The sequence below is a fragment of the Oncorhynchus masou genome, chromosome 24, assembly GCF_036934945.1.
Source record: "Oncorhynchus masou masou isolate Uvic2021 chromosome 24, UVic_Omas_1.1, whole genome shotgun sequence".
NCBI lineage: Eukaryota > Metazoa > Chordata > Actinopteri > Salmoniformes > Salmonidae > Oncorhynchus > Oncorhynchus masou.
This window is the reverse complement of record NC_088235.1, coordinates 117,026,907-117,034,406: the sequence shown is the minus strand read 5'-3', so window position 1 is coordinate 117,034,406 and position 7,500 is coordinate 117,026,907. Positions and strand designations below refer to the sequence as shown.

Sequence of the window (7,500 nt, the reverse complement as noted above, 5' to 3'; positions counted from 1 at the left end):
TCCCTACAATGTACACTACCTTTGACCAGTAGTGTAATAAGTAGGGAATAGGGTGCCATTTGGGACACTCCCACTCTCTGAGTTGCTGTGAATTCGGCCAGGTGTTCTTCCAACCTTGTCTATGGCAATTTCTCCAATACTCCCATTATCCTTATCAGATGACCCTGTCATCACTGTTACAGTCATATTATGGGATGTGGTGGTAGTAACTGGACTAGTTGTGGTGGTGACAGGACTCGTAGTGGTAGTACAGTGACAGGACTAGTAGTGGTAGTAACTGAACTAGTTGTTGTGGTGACAGGACTAGTAGTGGTCGTAACTGAACTAGTGGTGGTAGTAACAGGACTAGTAGTGGTAGTATAGTGACAGGACTAGTGGTGGTAGTAACTGGACTAGTTGTGGTGGTGACAGGACTAGTAGTGGTAGTATAGTGACAGGACTAGTAGTGGTAGTATATAGTGACAGGACTAGTAGTGGTAGTAACTGAACTAGTTGTGGTGGTGACAGGACTAATAGTGGTAGTAACTGAACGAGTTGTGGTGGTGACAGGACTAGTAGTGGTAGTATAGTGACAGGACTAGTTGTTGTGGTGACAGGACTAGTGGTGATAGTAACAGGACGAGTAGTGGTAGTAACTGAACTAGTTGTGGTGGTGACAGGACTAGTAGTGGTAGTATAATGACAGGACTAGTGGTGGTAGTAACTGGACAGGTTGTGGGAGTATAGTGACAGGACTAGTTGTGTTAGTATAGTGACAGGACTAGTAGTGGTAGTATAGTGACAGGACTAGTCGTGGTAGTAACAGGACTAGTTGTGGTGGTGTAGTGACAGGACTAGTAGTGGTAGTAACAGGACGAGTAGTGGTAGTACAGTGACATAACTAGTAGTGGTAGTATAGTGACAGGACCAGTAGTGGTAGTATAGTGACAGGACTAGTAGTGGTAGTAACAGGACGAGTAGTGGTAGTATAGTGACATAACTAGTAGTGGTAGGATAGTGACAGGACTAGTAGTGGTAGTATAGTGACATAACTAGTAGTGGTAGTGACAGGACTAGTAGTGGTAGTATAGTGACAGGACTAGTAGTGGTAGTATAGTGACAGAACTAGGAGTGGTAGTATAGTGACAGGACTAGTAGTGGTAGTATAGTGACATAACTAGTAGTGGTAGTGACAGGACTAGTAGTGGTAGTATAGTGACAGGACTAGTAGTGGTAGTATAGTGACAGGACTAGTAGTGGTAGTATAGTGACAGGACTCGTAGTGGTGGTATAGTGACAGGACTAGTAGTGGTGGTATAGTGACAGGACTAGTAGTGGTAGTATAGTGACAGGACTAGTTGTGGTAGTAACAGGACTAGTAGTGGTAGTATAGTGACAGAACTAGGAGTGGTAGGATAGTGACAGAACTAGGAGTGGTAGGATAGTGACAGGACCAGTAGTGGTAGTATAGTGACAGAACTAGGAGTGGTAGTGACAGGACTAGTAGTGGTAGTATAGTGACAGGACTAGTAGTGGTAGTGACAGGACTAGTAGTGGTAGTATAGTGACAGAACTAGGAGTGGTAGGATAGTGACAGGAATCGTAGTGGTAGTATAGTGACAGGACTAGTAGTGGTAGTATAGTGACAGGACTAGTAGTGGTAGTATAGTGACAGGACTAGTAGTGGTAGTATAGTGACAGGACTAGTAGTGGTAGTAACAGGACTTGTTGTGGTGGTGACCGGACTAGTAGTGGTAGTATAGTGACAGGACTAGTAGTGGTAGTAACAGGACTTGTTGTGGTGGTGACCGGACTAGTAGTGGTAGTATAGTGGCAGGACTAGTAGTGGTAGTAACAGGACTAGTTGTGGTAGTATAGTGACAGGACTAGTAGTGGTAGTATAGTAACTGGACTAGTGGTGGTAGTATAGCGACAGGACTAGTTGTGGTAGTTTAGTGACAGGAGTAGTTGTGGTAGTATAGTAACTGGACTAGTAGTGGTAGTAACAGGACTAGTTGTGGTGGTGACAGGACTAGTGGTGGTAGTAACAGGACTAGTAGTGGTAGTATAGTGACAGGACTAGTGGTGGTAGTAACTGGAATAGTTGTGGTGGTGACAGGACTAGTAGTGGTAGTATAGTGACAGTACTAGTAGTGGTAGTATAGTGCCAGGACTAGTAGTGGTAGTAACAGGACTAGTTGTGGTGGTGACAGGACTAGTAGTGGTAGTATAGTGACAGTACTAGTGGTGGTAGTAACTGGACTAGTTCTGGTGGTGACAGGACTCGTAGTGGTAGTACAGTGACAGGACTAGTAGTGGTAGTAACTGAACTAGTTGTTGTGGTGACAGGACTAGTAGTGGTCGTAACTGAACTAGTTGTGGTGGTGACAGGACTAGTAGTGGTAGTATAGTGACAGGACTAGAAGTGGTGGTAACTGGACTAGTTGTTGTGGTGACAGGACTAGTGGTGATAGTAACAGGACGAGTAGTGGTAGTAACTGAACTAGTTGTGGTGGTGACAGGACTAGTAGTGGTAGTATAGTGACAGGACTAGTGGTGGTAGTAACTGGACAGGTTGTGGTGGTGTAGTGACAGGACTAGTAGTGGTAGTAACAGGACGAGTAGTGGTAGTGCAGTGACATAACTAGTAGTGGTAGTATAGTGACAGGACCAGTAGTGGTAGTATAGTGATAGGACTAGTAGTGGTAGTAACAGGACGAGTAGTGGTAGTATAGTGACATAACTAGTAGTGGTAGGATAGTGACAGGACTAGTAGTGGTAGTATAGTGACATAACTAGTAGTGGTAGTGACAGGACTAGTAGTGGTAGTATAGTGACAGAACTAGGAGTGGTAGGATAGTGACAGGACTAGTGGTGGTTGTAACAAGACTGGTTGTAGTAGTATAGTAACAGGACTAGTAGTGGTAGTGTAGTAACAGGACTCATAGTGGTCGTATAGTGACAGGACTAGTAGTGGTGGTAGTAACTGGACTAGTTCTAGTAGTAACAGGACTAGTAGTGGTAGTATAGTGACAGGACTAGTAGTGGTAGTATTGTGACAGGACTAGTAGTGGTAGTATAGTAACTGGACTAGTGGTGGTAGTATAATAACTGAACTAGTAGTGGTAGTAACAGGACTAGTAGTGGTAGTATAGTGACTGGACTAGTTGTTGTAGTATAATAACTGGACTAGTAGTGGTGGTGACAGGACTAGTGGTGGTAGTAACAGGACTAGTAGTGGTAGTATAGTGACAGGACTAGTGGTGGTAGTAACTGGACTAGTTGTGGTGGTGACTGGACTAGTAGTGGTAGTATAGTGACAGTACTAGTAGTGGTAGTATAATGACAGGACTAGTAGTGGTAGTAACAGGACTAGTTGTGGTGGTGACAGGACTAGTAGTGGTAGTATAGTGACAGTACTAGTGGTGGTAGTAACTGGACTAGTTGTGGTGGTGACAGGACTCGTAGTGGTAGTACAGTGACAGGACTAGTAGTGGTAGTAACTGAACTAGTTGTTGTGGTGACAGGACTAGTAGTGGTCGTAACTGAACTAGTTGTGGTGGTGACAGGACTAGTAGTGGTAGTATAGTGACAGGACTAGTAGTGGTAGTATATAGTGACAGAACTAGTAGTGGTAGTATAGTAACAGGACTAGTAGTGGTAGTATAATGACAGGACTAGTAGTGGTAGTATATAGTGACAGGACTAGTAGTGGTAGTATAGTGACAGGACTAGTAGTGGTAGTATATAGTGACAGGACTAGTAGTGGTAGTATATAGTAACAGGACTAGTAGTGGTAGTATATAGTGACAGGACTAGTAGTGGTAGTATATAGTAACAGGACTAGTAGTGGTAGTATATAGTGACAGGACTAGTAGTGGTAGTTACAGGACTATAAGTGGTAGTAACTGAACTAGTTGTGGTGGTGACAGGACTAGTAGTGGTAGTATAGTGACAGGACTAGTAGTGGTAGTATAGTGACAGGACTAGTAGTGGTAGTATATAGTGACAGGACTAGTAGTGGTAGTAACTGAACTAGTTGTGGTGGTGACAGGACTAGTAGTGGTAGTAACTGAACTAGTTGTGGTGGTGACAGGACTAGTAGTGGTAGTAACTGAACTAGTTGTGGTGGTGACAGGACTATTAGTGGTAGTAACTGAACGAGTTGTGGTGGTGACAGGACTAGTAGTGGTAGTATAGTGACAGGACTAGTAGTGGTGGTAACTGGACTAGTTGTTGTGGTGACAGGACTAGTGGTGATAGTAACAGGACGAGTAGTGGTAGTAACTGAACTAGTTGTGGTGGTGACAGGACTAGTAGTGGTAGTATATAGTGACAGGACTAGTAGTGGTAGTAACTGAACTAGTTGTGGTGGTGACAGGACTAATAGTGGTAGTAACTGAACGAGTTGTGGTGGTGACAGGACTAGTAGTGGTAGTATAGTGACAGGACTAGTAGTGGTGGTAACTGGACTAGTTGTTGTGGTGACAGGACTAGTGGTGATAGTAACAGGACGAGTAGTGGTAGTAACTGAACTAGTTGTGGTGGTGACAGGACTAGTAGTGGTAGTATAGTGACAGGACTAGTTGTGTTAGTCTAGTGACAGGACTAGTTGTGTTAGTATAGTGACAGGACTAGTTGTGTTAGTATAGTGACAGGACTAGTAGTGGTAGTATAGTGACAGGACTAGTAGTGGTAGTAACAGGACTAGTTGTGGTGGTGTAGTGACAGGACTAGTAGTGGTAGTAACAGGACGAGTAGTGGTAGTGCAGTGACATAACTAGTAGTGGTAGTATAGTGACAGGACCAGTAGTGGTAGTATAGTGACAGGACTAGTAGTGGTAGTAACAGGACGAGTAGTGGTAGTATAGTGACATAACTAGTAGTGGTAGGATAGTGACAGGACTAGTAGTGGTAGTATAGTGACATAACTAGTAGTGGTAGTGACAGGACTAGTAGTGGTAGTATAGTGACAGAACTAGGAGTGGTAGGATAGTGACAGGACTCGTGGTTGTAGTATAGTAACAGGACTAGTAGTGGTAGTATAGTGACAGGACTAGTGGTGGTTGTAACAAGACTGGTTGTAGTAGTATAGTAACAGGACTAGTAGTGGTAGTGTAGTAACAGGACTCATAGTGGTCGTATAGTGACAGGACTAGTAGTGGTGGTAGTAACTGGACTAGTTCTAGTAGTAACAGGACTAGTAGTGGTAGTAACAGGACTAGTAGTGGTAGTAACAGGACTAGTTGTGGTAGTATAGTAACTGGACTAGTTCTAGTAGTAACAGGACTAGTTGTGGTAGTATAGTGACAGGACTAGTAGTGGTAGTAACAGGACTAGTAGTGGTAGTAACAGGACTAGTTGTGGTAGTATAGTAACTGGACTAGTTCTAGTAGTAACAGGACTAGTAGTGGTAGTATAGTGACAGGACTAGTAGTGGTAGTATAGTAACTGGACTAGTTCTAGTAGTAACAGGACTAGTAGTGGTAGTATAGTGACATGACTAGTAGTGGTAGTATAGTAACTGGACTTGTTCTAGTAGTAACAGGACTAGTTGTGGTAGTATAGTGACAGGACTAGTAGTGGTAGTAACAGGACTAGTAGTGGTAGTAACAGGACTAGTTGTGGTAGTATAGTAACTGGACTAGTTCTAGTAGTAACAGGACTAGTAGTGGTAGTATAGTGACAGGACTAGTAGTGGTGGTAGTAACTGGACTAGTTCTAGTAGTAACAGGACTAGTAGTGGTAGTATAGTAACAGGACTAGTAGTGGTAGTATAGTAACAGGACTAGTAGTGGTGGTAGTAACTGGACTAGTTCTAGTAGTAACAGGACTAGTAGTGGTAGTATAGTGACAGGACTAGTAGTGGTAGTATAGTAACAGGACTAGTAGTGGTAGTATAGTGACAGGACTAGTAGTGGTAGTATAGTAACAGGACTAGTAGTGGTGGTAGTAACTGGACTAGTTATAGTAGTAACAGGACTAGTAGTGGTAGTATAGTGACAAGACTAGTAGTGGTGGTAGTAACTGGACTAGTTCTAGTAGTAACAGGACTAGTAGTGGTAGTATAGTGACAGGACTAGTAGTGGTAGTATAGTAACAGGACTAGTAGTGGTAGTATAGTGACAGGACTAGTAGTGGTAGTATAGTAACAGGACTAGTAGTGGTAGTATAGTGACAGGACTAGTAGTGGTAGTATAGTAACAGGACTAGTAGTGGTGGTAGTAACAGGACTAGTAGTGGTGGTAGTAACTGGACTAGTTCTAGTAGTAACAGGACTAGTAGTGGTAGTAACAGGACTAGTAGTGGTAGTAACAGGACTGGTAGTGGCTGTGACAGGACTAGTAGTGGCTGTGACAGGACTAGTAGTGGTAGTATAGTGACAGGACTAGTGGTGGTAGTAACTGGACTAGTAGTGGTAGTAACAGGACTAGTAGTGGTAGTAACAGGACTAGTAGTGGTAGTAACAGGACTAGTAGTGGTAGTAACAGGACTAGTAGTGGTGGTAGTAACAGGACTAGTAGTGGTGGTAGTAACAGGACTAGTAGTGGTGGTAGTAACTGGACTAGTTCTAGTAGTAACAGGACTAGTAGTGGTAGTAACAGGACTAGTAGTGGTAGTATAGTGACAGGACTAGTAGTGGTAGTATAGTGACAGGACTAGTAGTGGTAGTAACAGGACTAGTAGTGGTAGTATAGTGACAGGACAGGTGCCTCTCAGGGGCCCAACACATTAATGACTTGAAAGCTTCACAGCTTGAGTTAGATGAGTTATACAGGCCAGATGAGGCTCTGAGCACATCCATCACGGTGTCTGCTGGTTATCAACAACAACAGACCTGTGTGTGTGTGTGTGTGAGTACTGAATGGAGGCTGCCTGCGAGCTGCAACGGGGACACACAGTACCAGTCAAACGTTTGGACACACAGTACCAGTCAAACGTTTGGACACACAGTACCAGTCAAACGTTTGGACACACAGTACCAGTCAAACATTTGGACACACCTACTCATACCAGAGATTTAGTAAAGATGTTTTAGTAAAGACAGGACTAGTAGTGGTAGTAACAGGACTAGTAGTGGCTGTGACAGGACTAGTAGTGGTAGTATAGTGACAGGACTAGTAGTGGTAGTGTAGTAACAGGACTCATAGTGGTCGTATAGTGACAGGACTAGTAGTGGTGGTAGTAACTGGACTAGTTCTAGTAGTAACAGGACTGGTAGTGGTAGTAACAGGACTAGTAGTGGTAGTAACAGGACTAGTAGTGGTAGTATAGTGACAGGACTAGTAGTGGTAGTATAGTGACAGGACTAGTAGTGGTGGTAGTAACTGGACTAGTTCTAGTAGTAACAGGACTAGTAGTGGTAGTATAGTAACAGGACTAGTAGTGGTGGTAGTAACTGGACTAGTTCTAGTAGTAACAGGACTAGTAGTGGTAGTGACAGGACAGGTGCCTCTCAGGGGCCCAACACATTAATGACTTGAAAGCTTCACAGCTTGAGTTAGATGAGTTATACAGGCC

General features: G+C 43.6%; 1 protein-coding gene across 1 annotated transcript in view; it reads left to right on the top strand.

Annotated features, from left to right (window-relative positions):
• Window positions 1-7,500, top strand: part of oca2 (oculocutaneous albinism II) — a 229,428-nt gene that overhangs the window by 142,495 nt on the left and 79,433 nt on the right. The gene's annotated exons all lie outside the window — the stretch shown is intronic.